Below are 24131 nucleotides of genomic sequence, written 5' to 3' on the forward strand. Positions count from 1 at the left end.
TAGAAAAATCAGATCGGGGCCCAATGACGCGTTCCCTTACTCATACTTGATCTTTATTCTTTCCCAGCCTCCGGAAGCTTACATCGGCCTGAAATGTGGATACATATTTGGTAATTCCGGACGCTACAAACTTATGCCTTTCAAAGTTGAACTGATGTGGCCAGACCCCGTCACCATTGTGTACCACGATGTCCTGTCAGAACGCGAAACGCGACTCCTGAAGGAGATCTCGATGCCTCGGCTTGCCACCACCATGGTTCACTCCTTCACCACGCATGAAGCTCGGAAACCCTCGCACGAATCGGAAAACGTAATTTGTGTGAAAGTAGAGAGAGAGAGAGAGAAACATACCAAGAATGGCATCTCCAAGTGTGTCAGTTTATCTCTACATCTTATGAACTCGTGTATAAAGACATTCACACATGTATATATATATATATATATATATATATATATATATATTTATATATATTCATATATATATATATATATATTTATATATATATTCATACATATATATGTATATATACATTATATATTTATATAATATACATGTATGTGTGTATGTGTTGGTACACAGAGATAAATATATATTACCTCATGTATGCCTATACTTATTTTTATGGCAGGAAAACAATTCCTATCGCTACATACATGTAAAGCCCTTCGTTGGCTGAGTCGGTTGAGCTTCAGACTGTCACTCGAAGGGCCGGAGTTCAATTCCCCGGCCGGCTGATGAAGAGTTAGAGGAATTTATTTCTGGTGATAGAAATTCATTTCTCGCTATAATGTGGTTCGGATTCCACAATAAGTTGTAGGTCTCGTTGCTAAGTAACCAATTGGTTCTTAGCCACGTAAAATAAGTCTAATCATTCGGGCCAGCCCTAGGAGAGCTGTTAATCAGCTCAGTGGTCTGGTAAAACTAAGGTATACTTAACTTATCACATGCAGATCACAGATCCCACAAGTCATTGTAGAGAAGACAAATAACATCAATGGCAACCTTAGCCTTCCCTTCAAAGTATTTTGTCCTGTGTTCACTTTATTTACTATTACCTCTCCAAGCAGCAGCCTCTCCCTTGAATTAACTCCTCATTTTGCTCCTCAGAGCCTGGGTGAGATGTGATGATGATGAGTAGGTTGCTAAGATCTTTGATCGCATAGAGGACATGGCTGGGCTCTCGACACAGACTGCGGAACCCTTACACCTCCTCAACTATGGCATTGGAGGCCACTACGACGCTCACCACTCACGTAGACTTCTTTGACTTGCGCAATGTAAGTCTGCGCAACAATCTGTTTTGATTGTGCTTATGGTAGAAGCACGTCTACTTCTTGTACTTTTTCTTCTGCTTCGTGGCAAACTTGTTTTGGTTGTGCTTATGATGGAAGCATGTCTACTTCTCCTACTTCTTCTTCTTCCTCTTCTTCGTGGCAAATTTGTTTTGGTTGTGCTTATGATAGAAGCACGTCTGCTTCTCCTACTTCTTCTTCTTCTTCGTGGCAAATTTCTGAGATCAAATTTTTCACGGCAATGATTATGCAGTTCAATACGGTCCAGAGTTTTCTGACCACCAATTCCGGCACAGCTCAACTCACTAAATGCACACTAATGCACAAAAGCCGTATCTTTTTACATAATTACAATTATAAATCCCGATATGTAACAGCTAAACTAAATCCCAAGGTATGCATGGCACATTTCGTCATCTCCCAAAGAAACCCAAAGCGGTCTTTGACCGCAGCATTGTTGCCCAGTTAACTTACACCTTAAGGTCCTTGGCTCATTAACAGTGCGTGTAAGTTCAGTACGGAGGTTGTTTGCAATAAGACCACAAATAGAAGACGTGAAATGCATGATAACGGAAGGTCAACAGCCCTAAACACTGAACAACGTCAAAGGAAAAGGAGAGATAAACTGAGTTAAAACAACAGTCCAAATTCAGAAACTTACCGAGTGTGACAGCGCTCCTGCAACATAACTGGATAAGAATTTCTGTTACCTTCTGCACTCCTTAGCATTCTGAAGACGATCTTATTATCTTCATCAAATGTTTGTTATTTTGGAAGACCGTTATCAGTTATTTAAAATGATTTACTCGTTAAAAACCTCACAGATGAGTTTCAGTCGACGAAAATAGGGAGAGTAGACCAAGATAGATTTTTTTTAAGATATTAGGATCCTTGGGATAAAAGACAGAAGGGAATACTTATTGGTATGACGTTTACTTGAACCAGTTCCTTTTCTCCTTCCTAGAAGTATTAGTTCTTTATAGTTCTTAACGTCTTGCATTTTTCCTTCTGGCATAGATCTCCTTATGTCATATTTTATCATAAAACTGTTAGTATTTATTCTTTTGCAACATTCCACAGACATAATGAAAAAGAATTACTGCTTCTCTTGTGCCTTCTCCTTAATCTTTGACAAAGTCAGGCAGCATTTAACATCTTCAATTTCTCCAGTAAGAAATGTGCTGTGCAAATTCTTGTGCTTTCCGTGTGCAGTGAATAGCATTTAAATCAAGCAACAAAAGTAAAGATGACCTGTTTAATATATGTCTGAAAACACCACTTTAAGTGATGTCTCTGTAATATGAGCTTTAGCATTAATATTCCCTATAGGAGAAAGTGAAACAAGTAATGGCGTTTGAAAAATACCGCCCTCAGAGCCTGAATGAAATTTTATTCTCATGCCTTGACATCATTAACAAAGATGACCTTCCGTGGTAAAACTCTTCCTCAAAACAATCCCGGCATATGCTTCAACTAAACTCTACTAGCCAATATATTATTCATAGCAAACGATCTTTTTTACTGTTCAAATCAAACTTTCCCAGGTGTGAATTCATTTTGGCAGTTAACACTGATTTTCTGAGATGCTCTGACAAGAGCATTTTCCTACACTTGTCTATCCCATGCATTTTAAACCAGCAAAATCTAACCGAGATGATTTGTTTACAAATGTGAAAAGTTTTGAAAGGAACGAATGACCCTACTAGACAGAATATTAACATTTCCTAAAAATGGTTTATTTAAATAGAAATTTATGGATTTTTAGTTTTCTGCAAAAGACAACTATTGAGATGGCGCTGTCTGTCCGTCCGCCCTCAAGATCCTAAAAACTACTGAGGCTAGAGGGCTGCAAATTTATCTTAATCATCCACCATCCAATCATCAAACATACCAAATTGCAGCCCTCTAGCATCAGTAGTTTTTATTTTATTTAAGGTTAACTTTAGCCATGGACCGTGCATCTGGCATCGTTAGGGATGCCAGCCGCCGACGTATCTTCACTTGACCGCAGCTGGGGAGCAACTGAGCGCTGCCCGGTCGTGGCTGAGAGTTTCGCACTGCAGCACATCGAGAGAATCATACAGCATTACACGCTTTACAGAAAACTCGATTGCACCAAAGAGACTTCGGCGCATTTTTTACTTGTTTCTTAACGTTCGTGTCGAATATTGCACAATTCAAATTTCTCAAAAGTCACTGGTAGTTAGCACTGATATAAAATGGAATCACAGATTTGGTTGCTTCATCTTACAAGATAGACTGACCAGTTTTTAATTAGTTCAGCTCATCCATGTTAATATACCTTGTATTTTATATGTTGTAGATGCTAATCATCTTTTTGTTTGTGCGTTTGTTTTTATAGCCTAAAACCTATCGCGTTCAGTCTTGTGCTATTTTCTAAAGGAGATGGGCAGAGCTGCTCATCCAGTTAATGTAACTTATTTTCCTGCTAATAAATGACTTTTGTATTTTTCTTACTAAATGCCATTTTTATTAGACAGTTAGCAAAATTACAGACATATTATCATACCCTACTATGAGTATACGATGAAATTATGCTCCTGTTTTTAAATCATTACTTAAGCTGAACGTAATCTTTCTTCTACTCTGCATTGGTAGGTTTAATATGATAAAAATACTCGTATATGCCCGGGGTACTAACTTAAAACCTACAGAGCAGATTATGATTAGGCCATTTGCAGTTTTCGCACAAGCAACATAAACCCTCTTCCACATCGTTTGTCCCAAAATGAGATGGGTCAAGACGAATTACATGACAATGACTCCCCACGCAGACCTGAACTGCACCGACCAGCTCAACCAGATTAGCGGACATAACAGTAATTTGCTTATTGTAGATCCCGTGCTTATTGGCCCTATTGTGCCCACAAGCTAATCATTTGCTCTCTGTTGATCTTTTTCTTTTCGTTCTTCTTTATCAGAATTTTGACCAGCCCTATAAGAGCTGAAAGTCAGCTCAGTAGTCTGGTTCAACTACTTTAATACTACTAGAACGTTAGTCTGTCATTTCAGCTCGTGCCATGTCAAAGCTCAAGGCGTGGGAGGAAAAATGAGCTGGGATAATTAACGGTGTGGTGGAGATTCCGGAATAAAAAACAAAAGTTTCTGAATTACTTAGTCTCAGAAAACCTGCCTTAAATGGTGATTACATACAAAATACAAAATGCTGTTTATGTAGATTCCTATTAAAACCAGTTAATAGCTGACGGTTGCAAACGTCATGCTATTGCTGATATTATCAGTTTGTTACTCAAATGGCCCAGAAATCGGACGACCGTGTCCTTGACCAGTTTTCTGGCCTAGGAATCCCCACATCCTTCCAAAAGCAAATCTACGCAAAACACGACGATTTCACTTTGAAACTGATTAACATAATCACTCCTCTGTGTATTAGATGGTAACGCTTCTTACTAAAGTGTTCCCATTACAAACGATCACCCTGGATGTTGTCTGAAAGCGACTGCAAGGTTCTACTGAATCGTTTCGTGGTAAAATGTTTGTTATTTTTGTTGTTAATAGAACTGCGAAACAAGCTCTCTTGAAAAGAAATGTTTTCCACAAATTAAACTTAATAAAATGTAAAATTACTTTTACCTTACGAGCTTTGAGCGTTTGGTGAGGTAGTATGCCCTTCCAAAGCAGTAGATATCCGACCAATGCATATCATTCTTTTCTACGTGCTCCTCCGCAGATTTTTTTTTAGAATTAATCAGATCCTTATATTTTCTGATTTAACAAAAATTTTTAACAACTATGGAAAGACATGACCGCGTTGTTCCTGGTAACAGAGAGAAACGTGAGCCTACCGTCATGGCTCTGTGTTCTTGCTGCTTGGTGATTTTCTCTATCCTTTTCTGCACGGCGTAGGTCAAGGGCTGGGAAGCCCTCAGCAGCTCTAGTCCTTTGTCGTACCATTGGCTACTGAAATCAAATTCCAGGTTCTTGAAGCTCTGATGTCCCAGCCGAAAACAATCATTGGCTGGAAGTAAGCATTCATGACAAGGATCTATGAAACCATCCAAAACATTTGTGTACATACACTCAGCCTTCTCTCACAGGCAAGATATATTCCAAGTAGACATAATACATCGGTTTCATATTTCCAGTATATATATATATATATATATATATATATATATATATATATATATATATATATATATATATATATATATATATATATATGAGTGTATATATATATTATACATGTATATGTATATATACATATATCTATATATACATATTATTATAAGGTATTATCATATATTGAACCATTCTACAAGTGCAATATGTATCTCTGTGGAAAGTTTGATGTTTTGCTTGCAGATTCATCATTTGTTGTAATATGATTTTAAAATGTCTTCTTCTTACAGATAAATTGTTTATCATGTAATCTTAAAATGTCTTGATATGTTTTTTCCATTTGTTTATTATATTAAATCGTGTACTGAGTGTTAAAACGTGCTGTAGAGAGAGAAATATTTTTTTAACCATATCACTTAGCCCGTTTCCTATATTTACACAGTTGTTTGGGGTCCAGGAAGTCGTGTATGGAGAAAGGCAGGGCCCTCTTTGGTTATCTGATGAGCTTGACAGCCAATCGGCAAATTGCCTGTTATGCATTTATCATGTGTGCTTAATCCATGGTTATTAGCTGTGTCTATGCTTATTCTTTTCCATGATCTTGAGTGATGGAATGAGGAACAGAGAGAGAGTTGAAGTTGACATGCTGACAGCTGACCAAGAATTTGGTTCAAAATACCTTTTTCTGCTTAACCCTGAAAAGGAAATGTCCATCACTGAGATAAGGCGCTCAAAGCTCCAGTCCTGTATGTATACCGCAAATGTCTACCTGTATGTATAATGTATGTATACTTTATGTATCATGTATTCTGGAAGGGCTTGGAGATAAAAGAGCACTACTGATCCAAAAACTCTTAGTTAGGAACAGGGGCTGCTGGCAATAGGGTCTCTCTCTCTCTCTGTCTCTCTCTCTCTCTCTCTCTCTCTCAATAATACCATTCATATATATAAGGGTGTTATATTGGTTGCTCTCATATTTGTAAAAGTTTTGCTAAACTCACCCAAGAAGTGTGTTCATTTTGTAAGAGGTGATCTGAAGTATTTATATTGTGCAAGCATTGTGGAAAGTATATAATGGTGTAACACTCATAAGGTAATGTGATGTTTACTGGTTTTTGTTATGTTAAGAATTAAAGTGATGCTCTAGGTAAAAGAGAATTATTATTTTGATAAGAGGTGAATAATATCTCTTATAGAGAGTTCTAATGTGTCTTGCTGCTAATTATATATTATGTATGTCATTGTGACTTGGCAGTGCTGTCTTTGATAAAGTCTTAGAAAGACGTGAGTTTAACCTTTTTTAAAAGTGAAGGTAATCTTTTGAAAGATTGATGTAATCTTTAAACATATTTTTGTCTTGGGAAATTGCTGTTAGTATATTTCCATTTTTGCATATTTCATTCTTATATGTCTAATTTTATAATAAGTGGGTTACAAAGTTTTGTGCTGGTGATTACTTAGCATTTTGTTAGTGCATACGTATTACTGAGATTTCAGAGACTATTTATATGGATTCCAGTCAATAATGTTTTGGTGAACATTTGTATTGAATGTAATTATTCAGGTATATGTTTAAAACTTGAGTGAAAGTTAATGGTTTGAATCTTATTTAACCAAATTGCTTTCTTAATAAATTAAAGTTTTGTGAATTAAACTTGATTAAGAAATACTTAAATCTTACGCTGTTATCAATTAATAGTAAATCTTTTTGAGATTGTGAACTCTGCATATAACTTTTGAACTTAGAAACAAATCTGTTTGTTTAAAATTTTAAAAGCACAGCATTTCATTTTGACCACCAGTAATTAGAGAAATTAATGAATGTGTACAAGGTAAGTGATATATCTGTTTGTTCACCTGAGACATATCTAGGTGAAAAAGATACGGCTTTTGTGCATTAGTGTGTATTTAGTGAGTTGAGCTGTGCCGGAATTGGTGGTCAGAAAACTCTGGACCGTATTGAACTGCATAATCATTGCCGTGAAAAATTTGATCTCAGAAATTTGCCACGAAGAAGAAGAAGAAGTAGGAGAAGCAGACGTGCTTCTATCATAAGCACAACCAAAACAAATTTGCCACGAAGAAGAGGAAGAAGAAGAAGTAGGAGAAGTAGACATGCTTCCATCATAAGCACAACCAAAACAAGTTTGCCACGAAGCAGAAGAAAAAGTACAAAAGAAGTAGACGTGCTTCTACCATAAGCACAATCAAAACAGATTGTTGCGCAGACTTACATTGCGCAAGTCAAAGAAGTCTACGTGAGTGGTGAGCGTCGTAGTGGCCTCCAATGCCATAGTTGAGGAGGTGTAAGGGTTCCGCAGTCTGTGTCGAGAGCCCAGCCATGTCCTCTATGCGATCAAAGATCTTAGCAACCTACTCATCATCATCACATCTCACCCAGGCTCTGAGGAGCAAAATGAGGAGTTAATTCAAGGGAGAGGCTGCTGCTTGGAGAGGGTAATAGTAAATAAAGTGAACACAGGACAAAATACTTTGAAGGGAAGGCTAAGGTTGCCATTGATGTTATTTGTCTTCTCTACAATGACTTGTGGGATCTGTGATCTGCATGTGATAAGTTAAGTATACCTTAGTTTTACCAGACCACTGAGCTGATTAACAGCTCTCCTAGGGCTGGCCCGAAGGATTAGACTTATTTTACGTGGCTAAGAACCAATTGGTTACTTAGCAACGAGACCTACAGCTTATTGTGGAATCCGAACCACATTATAGCGAGAAATGAATTTCTATCACCAGAAATAAATTCCTCTAACTCTTCATCAGCCGGCCGGGGGAATTGAACTCCGGCCCTTCGAGTGACAGTCTGAAGCTCAACCGACTCAGCCAACGAAGGGCTTTACATGTATGTAGCGATAGGAATTGTTTTTCCTGCCATAAAAATAAGTATAGGCATACATGAGGTAATATATATTTATCTCTGTGTACCAACACATACACACATATACATGTATATTATATAAATATATAATGTATATATACATATATATGTATGAATATATATATAAATATATATATATATATATATGAATATATATAAATATATATATATATATATATATATATATATATATACATGTGTGTGAATGTCTTTATACACGAGTTCATAAGATGTAGAGATAAACTGACACACTTGGAGATGCCATTCTTGGTATGTTTCTCTCTCTCTCTCTCTCTACTTTCACACAAATTACGTTTTTCCGATTCGTGCGAGGGGTTTCCGAGCTTCATGCGTGGTGAAGGAGTGAACCATGGTGGTGGCAAGCCGAGGCATCGAGATCTCCTTCAGGAGTCGCGTTTCGCGTTCTGACAGGACATCGTGGTACACAATGGTGACGGGGTCTGGCCACATCAGTTCAACTTTGAAAGGCATAAGTTTGTAGCGTCCGGAATTACCAAATATGTATCCACATTTCAGGCCGATGTAAGCTTCCGGAGGCTGGGAAAGAATAAAGATCAAGTATGATTAAGGGAACGCGTCATTGGGCCCTGATCTGATTTTTCTAGGTTGGTGCTTTTAAAAATTGTAAATATATTCAGATGACAGTCTGATATGATCACCTTTTCTTGGTAGCTTAGTCGTCGCCACTGGCCAGTTTTGAGTGTCTTCCATGTGCGTCAGTAGAAAAATAAAAAATGTCACAATATCTGATTAAGGCACCTATTTAGAGTTTACCAGGCTGAAATGCTCTTCCATGAACACAACGAATAATTAAAAGTGTTTCCTTCCTCAAATAGTACCGAAATTTAGTCTGGCTTGCTTTTTTCCACATCTCTGACCCTGGTGTTAAGCCATGCAATAGATAAAATAAAGTAATACTGAGAAATTATAGCTAAAAAAACCATTGTCAGCGAATAAAAATATCAAAAAGAAGCAGTGGCAGAACAATGAACAATAGATAACTAATACCTTCTCGAGGTTTTATGGCCATACCTAACTGTAAATACATTGATCTTACAAGAAATGCCTCCAGTACAAAAAGAAACGCATAACCAAATTGAGCTGACCTGCAATTGTTCTCCTCTGCACAGGCGTCGATACAAGTCATCTAACTTATCCACTTGATCGAAATCGTCGTGTTTTGCGTAGATTTGCTTTTGGAAGGATGTGGGGATTCCTAGGCCAGAAAACTGGTCAAGGACACGGTCGTCCGATTTCTGGGCCATTTGAGTAACAAACTGATAATATCAGCAATAGCATGACGTTTGCAACCGTCAGCTATTAACTGGTTTTAATAGGAATCTACATAAACAGCATTTTGTATTTTGTATGTAATCACCATTTAAGGCAGGTTTTCTGAGACTAAGTAATTCAGAAACTTTTGTTTTTTATTCCGGAATCTCCACCACACCGTTAATTATCCCAGCTCATTTTCCTCCACACGCCTTGAGCTTTGACATGGCACGAGCTGAAATGACAGACTAACGTTCTAGTAGTATTAAAGTAGTTGAACCAGACTACTGAGCTGACTTTCAGCTCTTATAGGGCTGGTCAAAATTCTGATAAAGAAGAACGAAAAGAAAAAGATCAACAGAGAGCAAATGATTAGCTTGTGGGCACAATAGGGCCAATAAGCACGGGATCTACAATAAGCAAATTACTGTTATGTCCGCTAATCTGGTTGAGCTGGTCGGTGCAGTTCAGGTCTGCGTGGGGAGTCATTGTCATGTAATTCGTCTTGACCCATCTCATTTTGGGACAAACGATGTGGAAGAGGGGTTTATGTTGCTTGTGCGAAAACTGCAAATGGCCCTAATCATAATCTGCTCTGTAGGTTTTTAGAAGTTAGTACCCCGGGCATATACGAGTATTTTTATCATATTAAACCTACCAATGCAGTAGAAGAAAGATTACGTTCAGCTTAAGTAATGATTTAAAAACAGGAGCATAATTTCATCGTATACTCATAGTAGGGTATGATAATATGTCTGTAATTTTGCTAACTGTCTAATAAAAATGGCATTTAGTAAGAAAAAATACAAAAGTCATTTATTAGCAGGAAAATAAGTTACATTAACTGGATGAGCAGCTCTGCCCATCTCCTTTAGAAAATAGCACAAGACTGAACGCGATAGGTTTTAGGCTATAAAAACAAACGCACAAACAAAAAGATGATTAGCATCTACAACATATAAAATACAAGGTATATTAACATGGATGACATGAACTGATTAAAAACTGGTCAGTCTATCTTGTAAGATGAAGCAACCAAATCTGTAATTCCATTTTCCATTTTATATCAATGCTAACTACTAGTGACTTTGAGAAATTTGAACTGCAATGTTCGACTCGAACGTAAAGAAACAAGTAAAAAATGCGCCGAAGTTTCTTCGGCGCAATCGAGTTTTCTGTACAGCGTGTAATGCTGTATGATTCTCTCGATGTGCTGCAGTCCGAAACTCTCAACCACGACCGAGCAGCGCTCAGTTGCTCCCCAGATGCGGTTAAGTGAAGATACGTCGGCGGCTGGCAGCCCCAACGGTGCCAGATGCACGATCCACGGCTAAACTTAACCTTAAATAAAATAAAAACTACTGATGCTAGAGGGCTGCAATTTGGTATGTTTGATGATTGGATGTTGGATGATTAACATAGCAATTTGCAGCCCTCTAGCCTCAGTAGTTTTTAGGATCTTGAGGGCGGACGGACAGACAAAGCCATCTGAATAGTTGTCTTTTGCAGAAAACTAAAAATCCATAAATTTCTATTTAAATAAACCAGTTTTAGGAAATGTTAATATTCTGTCTAGTAGGGTCATTCGTTCCTTTCAAAACTTTTCACATTTGTAAACAAATCATCACGGTTAGATTTTGCTAGATTAAAATGCATGGGATAGACAAGTGTAGGAAAATGCTCTGCCAGAGCATCTCAGTAAATCAGTGTTAATGGCCAAAATGAATTCATACCAGAGAAAGTTTGATTTAAACGGTAAAAAGATCGTTTGCTATGTATAATATATTGGCTAGAAGCTAACCAGGAAGTATAACGATGCTGAAATACAAATTAAACTCCTGCTGTCTGCACAGGTTGTCCCCAGAGAGGAAACCCATTCATATTCTGACAAGATGAGAGACAGGTAAGTAAACAATAAAACCCGAGTCATCTTACTAGATGCGCAATCATCCTCAACCAGAACCTGAGAATTTCCTGTCAAAGTCAATGAGCTACAAAAGAAAAAAAAAAAAAATGAAAAAACGAGCACTGAGACATACATAACAAAGTCATGTAAGGACTTTCATGTTATCTCAGCGTCATAGCAAACTTTTCAAATCGGTAGTACTTTATACTACCTTGGAGAAACCCTTGATTTTATTTTATGGCGAGTGTTTGAGAGAGAGAGAGAGAGAGAGAGAGAGAGAGAGAGAGAGAGAGAGAGAGAGAGAGAGAGAGAGAGAGAGAGAGAGATATTTAAGAAGAAAAATCTACTTTTCATGACTTAGAAATATAAACAGACGTAAACGTCTTTAATTTTCACCTCGCAAACTTACACCGAAAGGTCCATTGCGGATAAAGTAATGAGTTAAGTTACCCTAGTACATACAGTAGTGAAAACTATCATTATGTTGATTTCTTCAACATGAACACTTCAGATTAACACGCCACAGACTCTACGAAAAGCTCACCTCTGGTCGTCGTGTCATGGAGAGCATTTTTAACCGAGCTGTAGTCGTGGGCGAGCCGACGCAGGAAGTGGTAACTGTTAATCGGATTGTTTACATAGTCGGCGTCTTCTCTCGCCAGCTCTCAACGTACCTGCAAGAAAGAATGATCACGAGCCAAGCAATGACGTGACACATGATGATTCCTGCTGGCGTCATCCCCGGTTCAAGAGAATTAGGTGGGTTAAGATGTCTGTCAATCAGAATAAACCGTAAATGGAGGTCTGCAGCTTTGACTGAAAATCGTAATTTGGTGTTGTGGATTCATTTCATGAATTTCCTTATATTATTGCGTTTACTTATATTACTCTTTAAATCAGACTTCGTGGTAGTTGCCTTTATTTATACATTAATCACTTTCCATACATTCGTGATTCAGTTATACATACATGCATACATACATACATACACACATGCATATATATATATATATATATATATGTATATATATATATATATATATATATATATATATATATATGCATACATACATATATTAGGTGTCTTTTGGTAATAACAACGAAAGCGCTTGGTACTTATATTATTTTCTCTGTAGTCCTAGTTAAATGTATTGTCACACGCTGTTAAGTGACACAACCATATATATATATATATATATATATATATATATATATATATATATATATATATATATATACACAAGCATGTATATATATATTTATATATATGTATGTTTATATATATATATATATTGTAAAGAGTAGCGCCAAAATCCGCTAGGAAACTGTTCTCCTTTCCTGCTTTGGGTTGGTTTGAACCTTTGAAGGTCGGGGTATAGGGGCTCAGAGAATATAATAGTTTGGGGACAGTAAACTGGCTTTGCACTGTTTTCTTTGGTACAGGGAAAGAAAATCGTTTTCTATGATATCCGGGTCGGCGACCTGGGTCAGGACATCGCCCCTACCCCTGTCCAGAAGCAATAAAAGGTCAGGGCCAGGACAGCTCTCTCTCACACGCGGTCGCTAGTTTAAGCCGAGAACAAGTCAAGTCTCGGTGCTTTGCCCCTGCCCTCCGTTTTCCGCTCGCCGCCACGTGGAGCCCATCGCCGCCCTTTGTGCCCCGTGTTCCATTCCACGTGGCCTTAGAAGACTGCAAGGGGGATTGCAAGTCTCCCAAAACGCGAGCTGACATTAAACGGCGGCCTTTTCATCATCCCAAGGGCGCCCTTTTCCTCCCCAATCTACGACTTGAAGAAATACCTTGGAGAGGGAGGCTACCATTTGTCCACGCTTCCACACGTGTTTCTCGGCAGAAGACGTCGTCAGCCCTACGCCCCTACAAATGTGGTAATGTACCCAAAACGAGTTGCTAGTCACGATTACTTAGCCCTTTTGCATTTATTAATCTCTGGGCCTATAACTTTGTGTTCCCTGATATTCCTTGGTTCAAGCCAGGCCCACGTGTTCACAGCTTCTTTCCTCTGAGTCACAAGTAACGCCTCGGGAGTCCTTGGTGCCTTCAGTGCACCCCGAGTAATTCAATCCCCAAATTCCAGCATTAGATGTGTAACGTGGGTCCAAATATCGTTTCAGAAAGACGCCTGTAGCAGAATTATCCTTGGTCCGTGTTCCTGGCATTCCCAAGCTCCCCCTTCGGGAGGACTTCTACGGCAGTAATTTACCGTATTTTCAGTTAATTTTCCTTTTGACCTTGTGTGCTATCAAATATAACTATTTTTATATCCACGTGTTTCACACACTTCCCCTAGTGAAGAGCCCTCCGCTCCGTGTACTTCTTTTTTTGTTTGTGTTTTATATGTCCTGGGTATCTTACAAGGCCATTTTCGAGTAAAGTAATAATTGTGGAGTCATAAGATCCACCTGCACCAGGAAACATATAAAAATGGCGACCTGACCAGTGATTCTCGTAATGATTGCATCTCCCCCCTCTTCCCCTTTGTTGTTTGTGTTGCAATTTGTGAAATCAGCAATTAGCTCAGCTAAGCTGGATACGAGACAGAGTACGAACCTTTGAAAAGCCAGCGCAACAGGCCAAGGAAATTCTGCGTAAGTAAACTGTGTTTATTTAGCGTAGGACGCTTTAGAAAACGTGACTAGTCCTAGGAATTTTTTTTTAGTAGGGCGCATGTCCGAGGAAAACGAGAGAGAGAATCGCCGAAACTTAGCTTTGGAAGCCTTTGCACGCGGCTTGCATGCCATTCAATTAGGTTATACAGGTGATAAATCATTAAAGGAATAGTGCGCATATTCCTCCTGTAGAAACGAGTGATTTCGAAACCGAATCATTAGATATAGGCGCGAGACCTCGACGTCAACCACGTGTTCGAAAGTCAGATTAGCATTGCTGACGCATTTTTACCCTCTCTCTCTCTCGTTTTAGAAATAGGAGCGAAAGCGTATATTATACGCCCAGGACGAAAAGGGTCAACAACCGTTGTCTCTGTTCGGGGAAGTCCCCGGGTGTTTACGTTCATTCATTTGGCGCAGACGGCCTTGACCGTCCATTCCGTGGCCCAGTTAGGAAAACATTTGTTTGTTTGATTTGCTTCGCTCTACCAAATTGTTTTGCATTATTGGGGGTCTGACATTATATGTTCTGTATTGTTCTGTTTTTTTCTGTGGTTTTGTTTTGTGCTGTTACTATGGCTGCGTGTGTTGCCTATCTGTTGTGATTGTGGGATGGCCCCCCCACCTAATTGTCCTTGAGAATAACACTTCTCCCATAAGTCATTAAAACTAGCGCCCTCGCTGATCAGACGTCGTTTGTGCGGAAATTCCCGGGCGCCTATATATTCTATTCTTGTCCCCAATAAATCCGTGTCGTCGGTCCGTTGGTGAGACCGATTCATTTTCCATTCAGTCCCCAAGTGAGCCCGTTTTGTCGGTAATTCGGGAGACCTAAATATATATCCCAATCTAGTCCCCAAGTAAGCCCGTTTGTCGTTACCTTGGGAGACCAATCATTGCTAACTAATCGTCCCCAATCAGCCCGCTTCGTCGGTAAATCGGGAGACCAATCATTGCTAATCCTCGTCCCCAATCAGCCCGCTTCGTCGGTAAATCGGGAGACCAATCATTGCTAAATTCATCGTCCCCAATCAGCCCGCTTCGTCGGTAAATCGGGAGACCAATCATCGCTAATTCATTGTCCCCAGTCAGCCCGCTTCGTCGGTAAATAGGGAGACCAATCATCGCTAATTCATCGTCCCCAATCAGCCCGCTTCGTCGGTAAATAGGGAGACCAATCATTGCTAATTCATCGTCCCCAATCAGCCCGCTTCGTCGGTAAATCGGGAGACCAATCATTGCTAATTTATCGTCCCCAATCAGCCCGTTTTGTCGGTAACTCGGGAGACCAATCATTGCTAAATTCATCGTCCCCAATCAGCCCGCTTCGTCGGTAAACCGGGAGACCAATCATCGCTAATTCATCGTCCCCAATCAGCCCGCTTCGTCGGTAAATCGGGAGACCAATCATCGCTAATTCTTCGTCCCCAATCAGCCCGCTTCGTCGGTAAACCGGAAGACCAATCATTGCTGCTCATCGTCCCCAATCAGCCCGTTTTGTCGGTAACTCGGGAGACCAATCATTGCTAAATTCATCGTCCCCAATCAGCCCGCTTCGTCGGCAAATCGGGAGACCAATCATTGCTAAATTCATCGTCCCCAATCAGCCCGCTTCGTCGGTAAATAGGGAGACCAATCATTGCTAATTCATCGTCCCCAATCAGCCCGCTTCGTCAGCAAATCGGGAGACCAATCATTGCTAAATTCATCGTCCCCAATCAGCCCGCTCCGTCGGTAAATCGGGAGACCAATAATTGCTAACTTATCGTCCCCAATCAGCCCATTTCGTCGGTAAATAGGGAGACCAATCATTGCTAATTCATCGTCCCCAATCAGCCCGCTCCGTCGGTAAATCGGGAGACCAATCATACGTCCTTTGGAAAAGGGTCCCAGATTCCCACAGCTCTGGGAAATTAAGTCTGTGTGTTACTAGCGTCCTCTCCCGCCTGCAAAATGTCGACACGGTCTCAGCAGAGCGAGGATTTCAAGTTCTTCATGTCCTCAGGGAAGGAACTCGGCCTTTCCGGGAGAGAACTAAGAGACTGGGTACAGGAGAGGATGGACGCCATACAGGCAGAAAGACAGGCTCAGGAGAGACAAGTAGAAGCAGAAAGACAGGCTCAGGAGAGACGAGAAGAAGCCGCACGGCAGGAACGGAGGCAGAGAGGCTGGCTCAGGAGAGACGGGAAGACGCAGAGAGACAAGAACGGGAGGCAGAAAGACTAGCCCAGGAGAAACGAGAAGAAGCCGAGAGGGAAGAAAGGGACAAGCAGCGTGCCCATGAACTCGCAATGCTGCAACAGAGTGGCCCTTCGCCTCCACCTGCCCCCCAGGGAATGAGTGCCTTCAGCCAGGCTATCGCCTGCATGCCAAAGTGGACGGAGGCTGAGCCCGAGGTGTGGCTCGACAGCGCCGAGACAGTGTTAAAGGCCTGTCCCCTGAGTGCAGCCGAACTCTCCCTGGTGTTGGGCAAGTTCCTTGGAGGAAGGCCCTGATTGCCTACAGGGCCCTCCCCGCCGGAGGAGCAGGAAAATTGGGAGGTCGTACGCCAGACTATTGCCAAGGCGTGCGAGATAACCCCTGAACGCTGGAGGAGCGCTGGCGCGGGCTAGTGAAGGAGGCCAATCAAACCTGGGCAGACTGGGCCTACAAGTCCGAGCGTGCCCGTGCCAAATGGTTCGAGGCCGTGGGGGTTACGACCCTCAACGATGCCATCGAACAAATACAAATAGAGAACTTCCTACTCTACACCCTGCCGGCCCTCGCCACGCACATCGCCGAGAAGGAGCCCCCACCTTAGCTGATTGCTGCCGAATAGCGGATCTATGGGACACCCATCACCCCAGGAGAGCTTCGCTGCAGCGCAAAAATTACGCCACCCGCCTACCTATCGGGTGCCCTCCGCCGAAGAATGGGCAATCACAGAAGCCCGTCGTGTGCGGGTTCTGTAAAAGATCGGGCATGCCAAGGAGCAATGCCGCAGTAAACCACCATCGTCTCTCTCCCGGACAGCCCCTAATAAGTCGCCTGCGCCCCTCTGCCGGGCAGTGCGAAGAGATTTCAGCCAAACCTTTTGCACGGCGTGCAAGGTTTATGGCCACTCTTCCTCATGGGCAAAATGCCCTAGAAATAATAAGGCAGGAACTCCCGCCGTCGCCCTGGCAGTAACGAATCCCGAGTCCTTAGGCCCTCCTGCCGAGGGTCCCATCTATGTGGCACCTCCTCGAGGTAAATACTCAGCACGTCAGGTCAAGGCATTTGACGACTCTGGCGCGCAAATTTCCCTCATAAGGAGGGACAAAGTTCCCTATGGAGCTATAATAGACCGACGCAAGCTCGTCACCATTGAGGGCATTAACGATTTTAAAATGATCCTCCCTACGGTCCAACTGAGGGTCACCCGACCCCACAGAGCCAGGACCCTTCGTCTCGCCAGAAGCGAAACACATTCCAGGAGACTATGACGTCCTCCTGGGCCAAGACTTTACGTCCCATTTCAAGCCACCACCATTCCGGGGTCCCCATTCCCCAATAAATCATCCAAATCTGAGTCCAGTGCCCGGCATGGCATCCGTGCCAGTGCCGAGGCCTCAGCCAGATCTCCCTTCAGGAGAATCTCGGCCTTCAGCTCTCTGCCAGTGCCCCTTCGGCGCACTGAGCAGTGCCAGTCTCCGTCCGTCCAGACAGACGAGACCACCACCACATCGCCACCAGCGCCAGTGCCAATGTCAGTGCCTGAGCTGGTCACCCCTGCAAGCAAGTCGACCCCGCCCCCTCCGGCCGTCCCCTCTCTCGCGCGCCCGCCGCAGATTCCTCCGCGAGTCATGATTCTGCCCCGCCTTCCTGGGCCGATGAACTCTGCGATCTGCGCCGGTTAATGTCCGAGATGGCGAACAAAATTCCTGGGTCAGTTGTCGCAGCAGCTGACCCAGATGGCACCCCTTGCCGCCCTTTGGCCTCGGGCCCTCCGATTCCCCGGCCAAGGACAACGGTCCAAGGAGGAGAGGTTCGCGGCGGAGTTACCACGGGTGTGGGCGATCGCAGGTAGTCCACAAGGAGCCCCGAGCTCTTCTGGCCCCTGTGCAAACTTGGCATAGGGCCCCCATCTTCATCTCTTGAACGTCTTGCCACCTTTCATCCAGGAGAGGATGTCAAGGCCTTCCGCTATCTTCTTCCTTTCCTTTGGAATTTCTATCCCTCATCCTTCTCTATCGATCTTCCCTCCACACTTTCCCTTACTTACCACCGCAAGCGGCAGTTAACATATGGGATATCCTCCCCTTTTAAAATGCACTAATTATTTTATTTTGAAGCAGTAAGAGAGACAGAGTGGGAAGTGGCACGCCCTTACGCCCGTCCTTTGGCACAAGGCAGGCGTGTCAACTCTTCCTGAAGGGGTCGCGCCCTTTGGGTTTCTTTTCCCCGCCCTTGGGCTGAGAGTTAGCTCTGACCGTCGTCTGTTGGCGACGGAAGTTAGATAAAGAAGTAAATCATAAATACCTCACTCTGTTATCCCTTATTTTCTACGTATATTATTTACTTTTGCATTTAATCTTTCCTTTTTTTTAACGAATCTTGAGTCACAAGACTCCTGCCCTTACGAATTTTAACGTTGCCTTTTTAATCACCGCGGTGCGGCCCGCCCTTTAGTAGGAAGTAATATCCTTCGTTGTTGTTCTGTGTAGTTTCCTTTATTTTTTATTTACATTTCTTTTTTTTTAATTATCCCTGTGGAGAATGTTATCCTTGTCCATTTTCCCCTTCATTTGTTTATCCTCCCATTCATAAGTCGAGTAGTCTATTTATAGCTTACACCTGAGTTGTAAGCTGCAGACGTAAAAATTTAGCGTCGTTTAAGTTGGCGAATTAAAACCCGCGAATAATCTCTCTGCCTCACAGCTGTCAAGTTCTTGTCCCTTCAGATTAGCGTTCGTGGGAAATATTAGTTATGCTCGTCGCGCTTGTGAACAATTGGAGGTCGATTGAAAAGAAGAATTGAATTCTATTATTACAATTTTGGTAAAGGGGATATTATTTAATACCTACAGTGTATTGTCACGAATGCCGCCTCTTCAAGGCACAACTAATAGCATGCCTGTAATTCCAGGATAGCATTAAGGAATCAGTGGGTTTACATTTGTTTCCTTTTAAATTCTGCCTTGTATGTTTTATTTTGTTGTTGTTATTTTGAAATTTTGAAGTGTTCTTTGTTTATTTTCTTTTGAGCGCCTTATTACCCCAGTAAAGTAAATCGAATAAAGAATGGGTAGAAACAGTACTTAGGAAGTATTTGAGCAATAATTAATTTGCAAACAAGTTTACCCTTTTATTGAATATTCTAAATTGCACTCTGCTCCTAAAGTAAACCTTCAGTTTGTTATTGATTAGTGTGGCATCAGAGTTTTACAAATAAAGTAAAGTAAAGGTTGTAGCAAAGTAAAAGATAGAATAAAGTCGAACGTTTTCTTCGCTCATTTTTGCTTTTGTCAATATTCGCACCCGTTTATAGGTGTGAATATTATCTTGCCAGGGGAGCTGTAAAGAGTAGCGCCAAAATCCGCTAGGAAACTGTTCTCCTTTCCTGCTTTGGGTTGGTTTGAACCTTTGAAGGTCGGGGTATAGGGGCTCAGAGAATATAATAGTTTGGGGACAGTAAACTGGCTTTGCACTGTTTTCTTTGGTACAGGGAAAGAAAATCGTTTTCTATGATATCCGGGTCGGCGACCTGGGTCAGGACATCGCCCCCCACCCCTGTCCTGAAGCAATAAAAGGTCAGGGCCAGGACAGCTCTCTCTCACACGCGTCACTAGTTTAAGCCGAGAACAAGTCAAGTCTCGCAGTGCTTTGCCCTGCCCTCCGTTTTCCGCTCGCCGCCACGTGGAGCCCATCGCCGCCTCTTGTGCCCCGTGTTCCATTCCACGTGGCCTTAGAAGACTGCAAGGGGGATTGCAAGTCTCCCAAAACGCGAGCTGACATTAAACGGCGGCCTTTTCATCATCCCAAGGGCGCCTTTCCGCCCCAATCTACGACTCGAAGAAATACCTTGGAGAGGGAGGCTACCATTTGTCCACGCTCCCACACGTGTTTCGGCAGAAGACGTCGTCAGCCCTATGCCCCTACAAATGTGGTAATGTACCCAAAACGAGTTGCTAGTCACGATTACTTAGCCCTTTTGCATTTATTAATCTCTGGGCCTATAACTTTGTGTTCCTGATATTCCTTGGTTCAAGCCAGGCCCACGTGTTCACAGCTTCTTTCCTCTGAGTCACAAGTAACGCCTCGGGGGAGTCCTTGGTGCCTTCAGTGCACCCCCGAGTAATTCAATCCCCAAATTCCAGCATTAGATGTGTAAAACGTGGGTCCAAATATCGTTTCAGAAAGACGCCTGTAGCAGAATTATCCTTGGTCCGTGTTCCTGGCATTCCCAAGCTCCCCCTTCGGGAGGACTTCTACGGCAGTAATTTACCGTATTTTCAGTTAATTTTCCTTTTGACCTTGTGTGCTATCAAATATAACTATTTTTATATCCACGTGTTTCACGCACTTCCCTAGTGAAGAGCCCTCCGCTCCGTGTACTTCTTTTTTTTTTGTTTGTGTTTTATATGTCCTGGGTATCTTACAAGGCCATTTTCGAGTAAAGTAATAATTGTGGAGTCATAAGATCCACCTGCACCAGGAAACATATAAAAATATATATATATTTGTATATATATATATATATATATATATATATATATATATATATATATATATATATATATATATATATATATATATATATATATATATATATATATATATATATATATTCTCTGTATTGAAAATGTTTGGATTCATGACTCAGTATCAGTCAAATCCCTTGATACATTCCTTCCTCAGTAATTTCCACAACGCAGATTAAGACATAACTTGCAATAGTCCAATAAAAAAGGTTCTGCCTCTTCTAATAAATAAATAGAGAGAGAGAGAGAGAGAGAGAGAGAGAGAGAGAGAGAGAGAAGCTGTCCATACCAAACATTTTAACAAGAAACACAGTCACCATCTATTCTTTCAAAGGAAGCTTACTCATGATACTTTAAACATTTATGACCGCTTGAAGTAGATGCCAGCTTTCTATGATATGCAAAGCATGTATACTAAAATAATACTGGCCACGAAAGTTGTATTCTCCTGATAGCTGTATTGAAAATAAAGTAAGGACGCTTGACATGGCCTAGTTCGGATTCGCTACACACATTCGAACACAACTGTCTTCTAAAATATCGCTAGAATGTACCGTGCAGAAAATGTAATTTTGTAACCTTTTTCAAAAGAAAATGTTCGTTACATTTACCTTGGCAAATGATGGGAGAACTGTATGCATGCCTCTTTCTGTCAATTATTAGTATCCTGCATTTCCATGCGTAACATTGAGACTCGTAAGCTTCCTTTATTAGCATAAACCAGGATCAAAATTCGAATCCCAGGCAAAAGACGGTTTACTCTGTCCCAGTGAGACTGGAAGTCAGAGAGAACCATGGGAAGGGCTGACTTCCTATGTGCAGCGTAATTTGGCCGCCATTTTGATTGTGTGTAACAGGAGCTGCAGTGGCAGCAACGTTTTGCAAACAAACATGCTCTGAATGCACTGCAACCCACTGTGGGGCCAACAGTTTGTCTTTATGCTGGAACACAACAAACTGCCAATGTTTATTTATTTGACAGCTGTTAAGATTGTTCATTTTATGGACGTATATCAGAAAATAAGGGTACAAATAGGCCTATATAAGTATGTAACAGTAAGAGGACCACTCAGATACATCACAGCCAAATGTGACTAGATCAGCAGAACAGACTTTGCTCCATATAATACCCATTAAGGTAATTCCTTAGTGGGATAAAAATTTTATTTTTCTCAAATATAATACATATTTTCAAACATTTAGGCTATGTACAATTATCTGTGAAAGGACTGCATCTGGAAAAGTAATTATTGTACTTCAATGTCATTAAATGATGGCAGATATTATAGGCCCTAGGAGAATATGCTAGCAAAATGTCAATCCTTCGCAAATACCATGCCTTAGCAAAATATGTACAAAATGCTATGCCTGTACACAACCTATTGGAAATAGGTAGTATTTAATTACTAATCACGTACCACCACCAAAGGCATCAACACATACACATAGCACACATTGTTTAGCATTAAAATCACCACCAGTCCACCACCAAAAGCATTAACACACAGCAAGCTTAATTGAGTTAGACAGGGCTATACTTATCTGTCAGTGTGAAGACCTGTTAACAAAATACTCATTGGATTAATACGAATTCATTTATGGGAAATTTTCAACAGTTTTCTGTTTTTACATAATTTCTTTTCTTTGGATGCTTTATTCTTGATTTTCAATTGATATTTTAGTCTCATTGTAACATATAATTGCTTCATAAACTCTACACTTCGAGAACATGAAGGTGTACACAAAAGATCACAGTTGACATTGCGTCTCTAGCAACCTCCAGTTACACACAATCAAAATAGCCGCCGGCGCTCAGCCAATTACAGTGCAGCACATAGGAAGTTGGCCCTCTCTAGGTTCTCTCTGATAGCAACACTGGTTGTCAGGGGAGTTAGGCAGAGCTCTCAGCTCCTTCAGTTATCATCCGGTGATGATCCTTAACAGTAGTGCAACAATGGGGTCGTCCTCCACTTTTTACAATGAATTTATCATATTTCCTCATTCTCTCTGTTGTTGTATCCCTCTATACATGGTTGTTTTATTTACGCAAAGCTGCTGAGCAATATCTACGATAGAGACATTAGTCTTATGCAAGCTAATGATTGTGGTGCAGCTGAGTCTGTTGCCCATCTTATCGGAGCAAGTGACGAGACAGTTTAGTTTAACTTTCCTGCCCGAATGTGGAGTCACATGATAACATACGACGTCATGAGATTTTTTCTTTTTTTTTTTGACAATGATAATGGTTGAATTCTTTCTTTCTTTATTTATATATAATTTCATTGATGATTATTCAATATTATTTTATTAGTCAATAAGCTTTTATCTGGATTCGAAATATAGTTTCTTCTTTGACTCTTTTGCCCAATCATCTGAAGTGAAATTTTTCAAAATATTTCGTAATTTTTCGTAATTTGAATTTTTCACTCACCATTCTTTTGTATATTGTTAACCGTAAGATTAGTAACCAAAGTCGTATAAGAAAATTACATTTCCTTGTAAATATCAAAAGAACAAATTACTGTTAGGTGAACGAAAACTTCTGGAACATGTTGCAAAACATTTTTGAGTGACTGTACATGTGCTCTATAGCGTACGAGAATTGATCTGGGCTGAAGCACGAAAGGAAAAGCAGGTATGCGAGGTTATTCGCTAAACACAAGTGCTTATAAATTTCACGCACTGTCTATATATAATAACTGAGTAATGAGTTTGAAAGTTTAAAAGTGAGTCACACTAAAGAAAATTCTTTTTATTTGGCTTTTATATGTGGGTTGTTTTCCAAACTCGTAAATAAAGTTGTGTCAGTCCTGTGTTAAGATAAAAGGATAAGCGAAGAGAGAAAAGAAAAAATCTCTCTCTCTCTCTCTCTCTACAAGCAGAGGTGCACGGGAATGTATTCGTTATGAATGTTAAAGTTACTTTACTTTATGTTTATGAGCAAATAAATTAGATATGCGAAATTACGTTAAGTTACTTTTCTTCTACAATGAACTTTTAGCATTTGCGTAATCTTTTACTGTCTCGCTCTTGCCATGACAAGTGATATGGTGGGTAAAGGGTTTCAAATTGTTTCAAAGATATTCACATCTTTCACGGTTACGTTAGGGGACAGAGGGAGGAAGGTTCATTCCGTGAACAAACAATGTGGAACTGCATCGCTTGTGGAAAACAGCTGATCGGTAGCTTTGTCGTGAGACAGACTAGGCCAGGAAATTGGAGGAAAAAAGAGACACGACTTTCTTCGATAAATTCGGGCTTTGAATGAAAAGGTGAATAGTTTAACGGT

General features: G+C 41.0%; 1 pseudogene; it reads left to right on the forward strand.

The window, feature by feature from the left end:
* Positions 1-24131, forward strand: part of LOC136849516 (prolyl 4-hydroxylase subunit alpha-2-like) — a 95851-nt pseudogene that overhangs the window by 7420 nt on the left and 64300 nt on the right.

This window comes from Macrobrachium rosenbergii, chromosome 21 (assembly GCF_040412425.1).
Source record: "Macrobrachium rosenbergii isolate ZJJX-2024 chromosome 21, ASM4041242v1, whole genome shotgun sequence".
In the NCBI taxonomy this organism is placed as follows: domain Eukaryota; kingdom Metazoa; phylum Arthropoda; class Malacostraca; order Decapoda; family Palaemonidae; genus Macrobrachium; species Macrobrachium rosenbergii.